This window comes from Helianthus annuus, chromosome 11 (assembly GCF_002127325.2).
Source record: "Helianthus annuus cultivar XRQ/B chromosome 11, HanXRQr2.0-SUNRISE, whole genome shotgun sequence".
Taxonomy (NCBI): domain Eukaryota; kingdom Viridiplantae; phylum Streptophyta; class Magnoliopsida; order Asterales; family Asteraceae; genus Helianthus; species Helianthus annuus.
The window spans coordinates 168,474,721-168,487,357 of NC_035443.2; the positions used below are offsets into that span (position 1 = coordinate 168,474,721).

At 35.0% G+C, this 12,637-nt stretch overlaps 1 long non-coding RNA gene across 1 annotated transcript; it reads left to right on the forward strand.

Annotated features, from left to right (window-relative positions):
- The first annotated feature begins 3,778 nt into the window (after nucleotides 1–3,778).
- LOC110890943 lies at nucleotides 3,779–11,692 on the forward strand. The gene is made up of 4 exons (XR_002564913.2): nucleotides 3,779–3,901; nucleotides 4,057–4,182; nucleotides 10,634–10,798; nucleotides 10,887–11,692. It is a non-coding gene; the product is annotated as an uncharacterized LOC110890943 (long non-coding RNA).
- Nucleotides 11,693–12,637: the final 945 nt, after the last annotated feature.

Below are 12,637 nucleotides of genomic sequence, written 5' to 3' on the forward strand. Positions count from 1 at the left end.
CCCATGAGGGGTCACTTACGCAATAATCTACATGTTTAAATCCAAGGCTTCATGTTTGTCAAACTACCCTACTTGACATGTTTACCAAATCAGAACCTTAACTCTTGTATTAGGAGTTAAGTTTCTCAACTAGCTTAGCGTGTCTGCTACCCGGCTTACGCTTGGTTTATAACCATTCGTCATGTTTACTCCCAAACTTGTTTTGACCCGTTTGGATGCCGGAATTTAGGCACCAATTAGGGTATTTCAAGAGTCCTTTTTCTATCACATGTTTTGACCCGTTTTTACTTGTTTGAGACGCAAAGTCACTTTCATGACGTATTGGTCTATCTTGTTTACCATGCTTTAAACTACGACATAAAAAAATAAATAAATTTTAATATAACGAAACGGTAATTTCGTACCTTTAGAGCACGCCTTTCCCCCGTGAATTCCCTTCGGCTTGTCCGCTTGATGATCCGGACTCTTTGCCTAGAAAATTCAGTTTACAAAATGTTTAGAATTCTTTTTCATGACCATAATCACATCATTGTGAACCATGATCAAATCTGCGTTTTCATCCCATTTTTAACATTTAAATCCTCACTTAGGCATTTCAACAAACACCAAGCGGGTCAGATTTTATTATACAACTAACCAAGTTCATATTTTGTAATTATCATCTAATTTCACTTCAATAATCAACTTTGCACATAACTCAACATCAACATTTCAGAATTCACTTCCTAATTTTAGATTGTGCTAGAACAAGAGTTAAAATTTTGGCATTTATCAAGTTTCTTGAGGTTCACTAATCACCTATAATAGTGATTATGAAACCCTACAAGTTTTATACAAAAATTTGTCAAGAATCAACTAGGGTTTGTTCCTAATCTTCAAAAATCTTTCTAGTTTCACACATGCATCAATAATCAAGTTGAATTTTCGTTTTTCACATTTAACATAAAATTCAAGATGTAGTAAAATACCAAGATTTTACATACCTTTTGATCCCTACAACGAGGTGATCACTAATTTATGTTTAGAATTTGATTTGGAACGGATTTGAGGCTTCAATTTAGTAGATTTTGGTGTGAAGCTAGGGTTTGGAGAATCCCCTGTTCGCCCCTCTTCTCCTTGATCGACCAGACACACCAATCTTGGTGTGTTTGGTTTGGTTTTGTTACAATTAGTAACTATCTTTCAATTTTGACAAGTTTAAACCCTTAACTATGATTTTCCCTTAAGTTTAAGTGTTTTAACCATATTATGAATTATTTCAAGACTTGAATTTAACTAGGTTAAGTTCCTAGTTGGTAAATTCTTGTTTGTTATTTCTTTAGAATTTTAATATAAGGATTTATATTTTCGGGGTGTTACAGTAATCCGTAAACAAACTTTCATTAAGTTCATTATATAATATCTCGAATAGAGATGAGGAATTTTGTTCTCTATACCGGTATCGTACCATACTAGTATCAACAAAAAATATATGGTACAATATTCGGTTTTGAATTTAGCATGGTGATGAAGAATAGGGTTAGGAAAAGTTACCAATTTAACTAATTTAGATGTTAATACTAAGTCTATTTTACTTTTGTCTTAGGGGGCTCTTTGACAACTTCTTAACTATTAAGTGCTAAACCAATAAGAGCTCTTATTAAGTGCTAAACCAGTAAGAGGTCTGAACAATTAAGAGTCAATATAATGCTTAATCATTCAGAGGCAATTTCTGACCAATTCAGATAAGAGGTCTTAACCATTCAGACTCAATATAATGCATAAACCATTCAAAAGCAAATGTCTGAATCATTCAGACATCTACTCGCAAAACAAACAGTCTAAACCATTAAAACCTAAACCAGTAAGAGTAAGAGGTCTGAACCATTAAATACTAAACCAGTAAGAAGATATCTGAACCACTAAGAGCCCATTAAAATCTGAAACAAACATCCCCATAGTTGCTAAGCAAGTACATATGTAATCGGCATATCTCATATGAAATGCAACCATATGAAATGCAACCTATAGGTAGCTGATGATCATGCCAATTTTGTATAGTTGATTTTATTCAACAAATTATTAAGTATCTAGAAATAACATTTTGTTAGTCTCTAAATTTAAATTACGCTTGTTTGTGTAGTTTCAGCTAAAAAAGCAAAATGAAAAAACAAGCATTAAGGTGTATATCTTACCGTAATTGTTGGAATAAGTAGTCTCGGAAATTATTACGTGGCATGTCTTATATATTTAAAAAAACTCGTGTATTGCACGAGTTGAATAAAATACAATCTAATTTGTTACATATATACAATCGCCTCGATATATGTCTTTAAAGATAACTTTATTGTGACAATTATAAATGTTGTTAAATTAATTTTTTTTCCAAACGGGTATTAGTTTGTTGTAGGTTGATGCGGGAGTTTAGTATGTATTCGAATGAAAAGAAAGGTATGTGGTGAGGTACTCCTAGCAAGGGTACCTCTAACGTGACAATCGTCGTCTAAAAGGACGAAACAAGTTCCTCTACTAATCGCTCGGATGCCCGTACCGAGTTCGAGATAAACTTGAGCGACCACAATGTTGAAGCAAAACGCCCACTTGGTAGAGATAAATAAAAAAAGGGCGCGTAAATCACATATTTCGGGTGGGAAATACAACGAAGGTTTAGCCGACCAAAATGAACAAAGCATCCAACAAGAAAGAAACACCCAAAAGAAAAGGTTCTCTAGCTTTTTAAACGAAAAGTAAATTTGAAAAATGAGAAGGATTTGGCGAAAGAAAGACGAGCGGATATGATATTTTCCGCTATGAAAACCGATCACCTTGGCGATGAAGAAAAAGAAATGTATGAGATAACAAAACAAGAAATCACGGCAAATTATTGTACTTAGTTTTGTTTTATTTTTATTGTTTCGTTTTTGTTATATTATGTAATGTTTCATTTTTAAAGTTGAGTTAACTACTGTTTTCGTCCCTGTGTTTTGTCAAAAATCACTATTTCAGTCCATTAGTTTAAAAATTGTGATTTCAGTCCTTGAGGTTTCACTTTAGTAACCATTTTAGTCCACCTCGTAACCATTTCAGTCCCTATACTTAACATAATAATGGATTGAAATGGTTACGAAAGTGAAACCACAGGGACTGAAATGGTTACTAAAGTGAAACCTCAAGGACTGAAATCGCAATTTTTAAAGTAATGGATTAAAATAGTGATTTTTGACAAAACACAGGGACGAAAACAGTAATTAACTCTTTAAAGTTTATGTAGTGTATTTTTATTAATGTTACTTTTTTAATTATTATTAATGTTTTTTTTGATTTAATAGTTTTTTTGTATTTTTAAATATAAAATAAATATAAAAAGTGCATGTCCGTGTCAGTTTATGCCGTCCCACACCGTATAGCCTAACCATATATAAGTTTGTAAATTATGCATGTGATCCTCAAACACCTCATTATTAACACAATCTTTGATTTATCTCACTAAATCCACGTCAAAAATGTTTAGACTTATATAAAAATTTCTTTAAAAAAATAAAAGTTTAATAAATACATATGCACAAAAATTCAGGAGAAAAAGAAAACTTCGGAGACACACTATATATTTTAGAGTAGCCCGTGTACATAATAACCAGATTTTTAAACTAAATTAAATACTATAATGAATGAACAATATATATTAGTCTAAAAAATAAAATCCAAAATCAATTAAATGAAGAGGAAATGGACCAGGTGCAGGATCCGACCCGTGTGTTGTCCTGTCCTACCCCAGGGCTTTTTTCTATATATGTCCCAAGGTTCTCCATTGAATTACCGTTGCCAACCACTCCTATTATACATGAGGCTCGATTTGAACGAACCCACACTACATCCTCATTTGAATTACTCAGTCCCCGATCTATGATGACTCAACATCAAGGTAACCCTCGATCCATTTTACCGGATGCCATGCTTAATGTACATACATAAATAAGTACTCTCTACTAATTTAAACTCTATAGACACATTATGTAAAAGTTGGTAACCACTTCTTGTTGGAATCTACATATTTAAATCAAGAAATTGTTTGTACAGGTTTGTTTTAGTTCAAAAACCCTAGAAAGTTCTTACGTTGGTTGTGTGGTTGTTGGAATTGGTACTCTCGGAAATTCATACATTTTTGTTCAGCGTTATCTGAGCAACACCCGAATACGAAAAGAGGTACGTTTTTCTAATGGAGACTATAGTTTCAGTTCATTTGTTGTGTGTGTGTGTTTTTTTTTTTTTTTTTTTTTTTTTTTTTTTTTTTTTGTAATTCAGTGTATTCACTTAACGTCTTTTTCATTGATTCATCGTCAACTTGTTACTCAAATCATATATGTTATGTTTGGGTGTTTTGTAATTCAGCGTGTTGTTAATTTTGATATTTTTCATATTATTTTTAAATATATTAAAGGAAGTTAAAAATAGTTTTTTTTTTCTTTATAACATAAATAGTAACGGGCATCCATGCTTGACAAAAGATGTATGTGGATTTGGATTTGGATCAGGGACTATAGTCATAACTTTTCATTCATAAATAGTAATAGGCATTCTTGTGTTATCATCACGTCATGGGAAGTTTTCCGATGGTTTGTTATGGGTGCTGGGCAGTGCCCTTGGGGCTGGTCAAGGTGTGGTAGGAAGAAGTTATTGATGTCTGGGCCATGTGTAAAAGAAGGGAATCAAGTTTGTATAATTATCTATGTTTTGCAGCAAAATAATTGTAGCGGTGGTAATTTTATTCTTTTTGAACGTCTCACTAGCGAACCATCTGATCATATCCATCTCAATTAGGCTATAAATGCCTATACATCAATTCAGAAGGAAACACAATAAATATGAGGAAAAAACCACTTGTGAGAATCGAACCTAGAATCTAATGGTCCGTAAATCTTATCTTATCCTAAGCTATAAGGCTAAACGGTATGGGGACTGTCCCCGCCCCGTCTAGCACCGTCGCCGGTCCCCAACACCATTTCCCCAGAGGGACGTCGTAGTCCTCTCCGTCTTCTCCCATCCGTTCCAGCCGGGCCGCCACGTCAGCTATTTCACCCCGCACACCATCACAGCCACTGCCGCACCACCCTACCTTGTCTTACACCCCGTTCCACCCCGTACACCATCACAGACTTGAACATTTTGAATCTTTTATAGTTTTATCACTCCTCCATCTTAGTTTTTCACTCAAAATTCACAAAGTAAAATTTTCAGGGGTTTTAAAACGTCTTCACAATCTCTCTGGATAAATTAATAAATGGTTTTGAAGACAAAATTTGGAAAAATAAAGTGGGAACTGTAAAGGGTTTTATTAGGGGTGTGCATGGGTCGGTTTTGACCAAAAACCATAACCATAACCGCGATGTCGGTTATTGGATAACCATAACCATAACCAATCGGTTATGGTTATTTGGTTTTGATGGTTATAATGGGTCGATTATGGGTGGTTAACCGTGTATTTAGCTTAGCTAAAAATAGCTTATTTTTTAACATGGAATAAATTGTTATTGCATATTTGTATATATTAGTATATATTAGTATATTACATAGTATTACAGAATACATATAATCGATAATATTAATACCAATTATTATCGAATATTCAAATAAAGTGATATGGTACATTCCATAAATTCAAATAAACATTCAAACAAAACTACAAAATGATATAAAAAACCCATAAGTACTAAAAATCTTCGGTCAAAAAACATTAAATATTAAAAAATATGGTGAAAAGTCCTAAATTCTACGAAGATTTATTACATGTCGGTTCGGTTCGGTTATGGTGGTTATGAAAAAAATGATAACAATAACCGACTAGGCTATAAGACTAAACGGTATGGGGACCGTCCCCGTCCCGTCTAGCCCCGTCGTCGGTCCCCAACACCATTTCCACAGAGGGACGTCGTCGTCCTCTCCGTCTTCTCCCAGCCGTTCCAGCCGGGCCGCCACTTAAACCGTTCCACCCCGCACACCATCACAGAGTTGAACATTTTGAATCTTTTATAGTTTTATCCCTCCTCCATCTTGCTTTTTCACTCAAAATTCACAAAGTAAAATTTTAAGGGGTTTTAAAAGGTCTTAACTTTCTCTCTCTGGATAAATTAATAAGAGTAAATTTCAAAGTTCGTCCTTTATGTATGTCTAATATATCAAAGTATGTCCTTTATCTTTAATAACCTCAGAAAACATCCTTAATGTTTGAAAATCCTTACATGTTACGTCCTTTAGTCCTAATCCAGATACTTTTCATGGTTAAATTTGACTAAGTCAACCCCACATAAGGGTATTTTGGTCATTTTATCATAAATATTAAAATAAATAATCATCAAAAACAATAAATATATACAGACTAAATGTTTCTCCTTCTCTCTCTAACTATCCTAACCCCACCACCACAACCCAGCTGCCACCGCCACCACCACCACAGATCTGCCACCACCACCACTTCACCTGCAACTTTAATCTGCTCCAAACCAGTTTTCCGGCAAATTTCAAACCAGTTTTCCGGCAATCAAATCATCAAGCTTATTCATCATCACCTGCAACTCATCTCACTCAAAAGCTCACTCAAAAGCTCTGTTCCAAACCAGATCTCTCCCCCCTCCCCTCTCTCTCTCACACAAACGCCTACCACTATCACCAACACCATCACCACCGTCAACCGCCATAGCTCCATCATCACCACCGCTGCACAAACCTCCACCACCGCCCAACCCCAACCTGCATATTCAGATCTGAATATGTACAGATCTGAACACCACCACAAAATTCAAACCCTAATCTACATTTAAGCTACTAACCCCAAACAAACCCCAAATCCGGATTCAAACTACAAATCTCCCCACAACCACCACCTATTCGATCCGATTAGAGAGAGAGAAAAGAGGGCAGTAGAACGAAGACCGCATACGGTGGCGATTAACTGCGATGATGACATCCTTAACTGCGATGATGACATCCTTAATGTGCGGCGGCGTACGGCGGAGAGGCGGCGGCGAGGAACAAAGTGGCCGTTTGAGTGTCTCCGATAACTAACCGACTCAAAGTAACCGTTTCGTTGAAGTATAATCGTTTTGGAGTCCAACGGTGGGGGTGTGGAGGTGGTGGCAGTGGTCCGGTGAGGTGTGTGCAGGTGGTGGCAGTGGTCCGGTGAGGTGTGCAGGTGGTGGCAGTGGTCCGGTGAGGTGTATGGCGGTGGTGGTCGGTCTGGTGAGGTGTATGGCGGTGGTTGTCGGTCCGGCGATTAGAGAGAGAGAGAGAGAACTGGTGTGTGTTGAGAGAGAGAGAGAGAGAGAGAGGTGTTTATGTGTGAGAGAGAGAGCTGATGTGTTGTGAGAGAGAGAGAGAGAAAGCTGTATGTATGTATATATATATATATATATATATATATATATATATATATATATATAGGGTAGGGCTAGATAGAAAACCCTATATATATAAAAAACCCGAGAAAACCCAAGCTCCCGACATTTTTTTTTTTGAAAAAAATAACACATGTAATATACACGTTTTTAAGACTTTTGGGCCAAAAAAATCAAAAAAGCGCCGAAGGGATATTTAAAAAAAAAAAACAAGTTTCAGCAATTTTCAGCGAAATTATGTCTTTTTTGCTTAACACGTGTTAGGAGCTGAAATTTGTTTATTTTTTTTAAAAAAATCACTTCGGCGCTTTTTTGTTTTTTTTGGCCCAAAACACTCTAAAACATGTATATTACATGTGTAATTTTTTTCAAAAAAAAAAAATGTCGGGAGGTTGGGTAAAAATGGCTTCCCATTTGGGTTTCCAGAGTTTTCTAAGAATTTTAGGGTTTTTTATCTAGCATTATCCTATATATATATATATATATATATATATATATATATATATATAATTTTTTATTATTTATTTTAATATTTATGATAAAATGACCAAAATACCCTTATGTGGGGCTGACTTAGTCAAATTTAACCATGAAAAGTAACTGGATTAGGACTAAAGGACGTAACATGTAAGGATTTGCAAACATTAAGTATGTTTTCTGAGCTTATTAAAGATAAAGGACATACTTTGATATATTAGACATACATAAAGGATGAACTTTGTAATTTACTCAATTAATAAAGGGTTTTGAAGACAAAATTTGAAAAAATAAAGTGGGAAGTGACAAACAAAAGTAGACTTTGATTTGTTTCAATTTTTTAACTAAACCTTTTAATCAACTGGAAATGTTTTTTAAAATATTTTTTTCTTACCAAATAAAAAATTAAAACGATTGTTGGGTTATCATAATTTTAAAATATTTATTATGTAATTATTATTATTGTTATACATTTCTAAGTTTCTTATTGGGCCAAACCATTTTTGATTTAATTTTATTTCTAATTTAAAATTACGCTTTCGTCCTTTGTTTAAAGTTACGGTTTTGCCCCCAGCTAACAAATGAAATTATATATTTGCCCCTAACCAAAATTACGTTTTCGCCCCCAGCTAAAAATAAAATTATAATTTTGCCCTTAGCTCAAAATTACGCTTTTCCCCTCGATTCAAAAACTCATTTTTAATTTTGTTTCCAGTTTAAAATTACGGTTTTGCCCTCCGTTTAAAATTACGTTTTCGCCCCCAGTTCAAAATAAAATGTTGTTTTTCCCTCTAGCTCAAAATTACGATTCTGCCCTCAGCTCAAAATTACGTTTTTGCCTCTAGTTCAAAATAAAATTATGTTTTCCCCCTAGCTCAAAATTATTAGCTGTTTGTCACTTCCCTATTGGACCAACTCATTTTTTATTTTTCGTCCTTCGTTTAAAACTACGTTTTTGCCCCCAGCTCAAAATAAAATGATCATTTTGCCCTACCTCAAAATACGCTTTTGCCCTCGGTTCAAAAACTCTATTTTAATTTTGTTCCCAGTTTAAAATTACGGTTTCGCCCTCCGTTTAAAATTACGTTTTTGCCCCAGTTAAAAATAAAATGTTGTTTTTTCCTCTAACTCAAAATTACGATTCTGCCCCAGCACAAAATTACATTTTTTCCCACAGTTCAAAATAAAATTATGTTTTCCCCCCTAGCTCAAAATTATGATTTTGCTCTCAGTTTAAAATCATGATTTCGCCTCCTGTTCAAAATATAATTCCGATTTTGCCCTCTGTACAAACATACATGTTATGAGAGAGAAATATTTGCCTTATTGCCCCGCAACGCGAGCGGGGCAAAAACTAGTTTATAAACAATTAGTAAAGTTTGTGAATAGTGTTTTGAATTTTTATTTTAGTTTTTTTTGTCTTTTATTTTAGTTTTTTGTCTTTTTTCTGTTTTTTATACTTTTACCCCTCAAATTTCAGTATTAAAACTTACAACTCCTTAACTTTCTACAGACTTTGTAATCAATGTAAAACTTTCCGTAAATGAGTCTGGTCAAATATAATATGTTTTTCGTGCTTATTTTTATCTACGTTTTTTCAGTTCGACTACGTTTTGACTAAAAACTTTTACAAAACGCCGCGGCAACGCGCGGGGCAATTTACTGGCTAGTATTTAAAGAAGTAAAAGATGATTTAATTTTTTCAATCATTGATCCTGTTTTAGTGAATAATTATTGATCCTGATTATTTAACCATATTTACTGTTGTGTTTTTTTTAATATTATTGTTTATTAAACGATTAAATGATATTTGTTGAACAATATTTGTTTATTATATTTGCTGTTTATTAATTTTAGAACTTCGTGAAATGTTGTTCAAAGTACATTTTGAGAATTTTGAGTACTTACAGTTTTGAGAAATATGATCTATCTGTTCAACGCACTTTTGGTATTTTTTGATGATGATTTAATTTGCAAATTTCGATTGAATTGTACATCCACTACGTTTTATTTTTCATTGATTATTTTATGAAGAACTATTGATTTCTACAACGAATAGATTGTGATTGTTATACAAATGACTTACGAGAGATGGTTTGTTAATGAAGGTTTGTTTTAATAGACAAGAGATGTGGCCGGGTAGGTGTTACATACCAACGAGAGAACTCAACCCAAAAGACTAGTCTGGTGGGTGAGAGAGCTCATTTGGTATATGAACCCCACATCAGTTGTCCATACAACTAATATGGGACAAGTCTCATACCTTGCAATGGTATTAGTCCATAACAATCGACCCTCCTTAAGGGCCAACGTCCTCGTTGGTCATGACCATGTTGGTCACGGTTGGCTCTTTCCAGGCCACCACTCCATGGGCCGCCACTCCGAGCCTCATTGGGCACGGCTGGCTCTCTCCACGCCACCACTTCGTGGGCCACCACTCCGAGTTCTGGCTCTGATACCAATGTTACATACCAAACGAAAGAACTCAACCCAAAAGACTAGTTTGGTGGGTGAGAGAGCCCATTTGGTATATAAACCCCACATCAATTGCCCATACAACCAATGTGAGACAAGTCCCAAACCTTGCAATGGTATTAGTCTATAATAGTAGGTTGAACCCCCCATCTTCTTATTATATAAAAAACCCTAAATGTAACATAGAGATTACAAAGATCTCAAAAGTCACTAACAGTAACCCATTAACCTCCAAATAAAGGAAAACAAAACTTGTTCATTCTTATTTGATTATCATTGCACTTGTTTTTAACATCTTAATTTGTCTTTCGTAGGGAGATCTTAGTGAGGTCTTAGTGGAACCAGGGACCACACTCACATTGAAGGTTGTGACCCCCACTTTGGATGGAATCGAAACTATTGCTGCTGAAACTAAAACCACCCCCGCTGATGCAAGTGACCAAAGTAAAACATTATTAGTCATGCGTTATATTTTGGTGGTATGTGTGTCTTATTGTTTATTACAAGTTTACTCTTAAGTTTTAATAATACGTTAACATATTGTTTTTTTGTGTAATGTTGTTATAGGTTGTCCACTTTTTTGAGAGAGCCTTTGGAGAAGACTTTCTAGTCACAGTTTTGACGGATGGTATTTCAACTCTTGTCAATGAGATTAAGTTATTCGGATTTCTGGAACGTGTGGCACCTGTGATGGTAGCAGACCCTAGGTTTGTGAAGTGGGTCACACATACGATTCCGATTTTTGATCTCGCAACAAAGGTTTCCCTTCTTGGCTACAAAGCTTGTCTTACAAGGTGGCAGTTGTGAATGGTAAGGCGGCAATTGCGAGTGGCAAGGTTGCTGCTATGAGAGGGAAGACTCCTGTGACAAGGAAGGCTGTGCTGTGACTAGGAAGGCTTTTGCTGCGACTAGTAAGGCATCAACTAGATTTATCACACCTTCATTCATCAGTATCATAACTTTTACGCGTTCTGTATTTTTACTGATCTCCATCCCACCGTTGATCCATAATATACCCATAATCTTTAAAAAAACATTTACCGTACCTGATTATTGTTATTTCTTTACACACGGATATTACACCGCCTCTCTCACTAAAAGTAAAACCCTTAATTAACACAGTTTCACTTACAACTTGTTGCTAATGGCGTTTTCTCAGTCACTCTTCCTCTCTACTGGAATTCCTAGCTATAGGAAGTTGAACATGAGTAAGAGGCTTGCTCATTCTCTCTCCGTCTTACCTGCGAATGAGAGATTGAACTCTACAATGGTTAGAGCTAACGAGCATCGAAAAATGTAAGCGATTGTTGAATGTTGTTTTTTTTTATTATTATTAAATAAATAAATAAATAAATAAATGATTTTTCATACTATTTTTGCCTTTTATTGATGATGAAGCGTTTGTTGTTTATTAAATGCGAGTCTGCGATTTTGTTAATATTCTACGCTTGTTTTTTTAAAGTTCAAGGTGTATTTATTGACTGTTGTGTTTTTTTAATATTAATTATTTGAATATAATTGTTTATTAAAACGATTAGATGATATTTGTCACACCCCCAAAATACCACATGCGGAAACACCCGCGAGGCGTGTGACGTACCAGGATCTAGCCACTAATTACATTATTACATTGAACTAACAATAATATAATAATTTTAAAAATCCATTCAACATGAACAGTTTAATTCAAATAATTTGTTTAAAACAAGTTTACGTTCAGCGAAAGCATAAATTAATGATCAACAATTTCAACACCATATCGTTTGAAAACATATCAGCATTTAATGTCTTCGCAAGTATCACGACCCATGATCGCACCAGCATATCAGATTGCAAGTCCAAATCAACGTATCTACCGACCTGCAAGCATGCAGAAAAAGTGTATCAGCATAAAGCTAGTGAGTTCACAGTTTTGTTTAATGTATAGTTGGCAAATGTTTAGTTTGAAGATATGTTGATAATAACTCGATACCATAGTGATCTATGTTTGTTTGCCCTCATCAGTGCCTATCAACACTGGTCATGTGGTTAAGGTCATTAGTTCACGCCCATCCTATCCAGGTACGGTGTGAGGTTGTCAAACCTAATAGCGCTATCAGCTAATACCCCGTTGCCCTCCAGGCAACTAGTTCAGTAGTAAGTAGGGACTTTGGGTGATAGAGTTGAGTTGATTATCCAACATCGAATTAAACCGCAGTTTATAACGTATCCCCTCCACGGATATATGTTTGCAAAGTATCCCCTCCAAGGATATAAGTTTGTTTGTTTGTCCCTATAGGACACATGCTTGTAAAAGAGCAGTGAACTCACCTTAGATT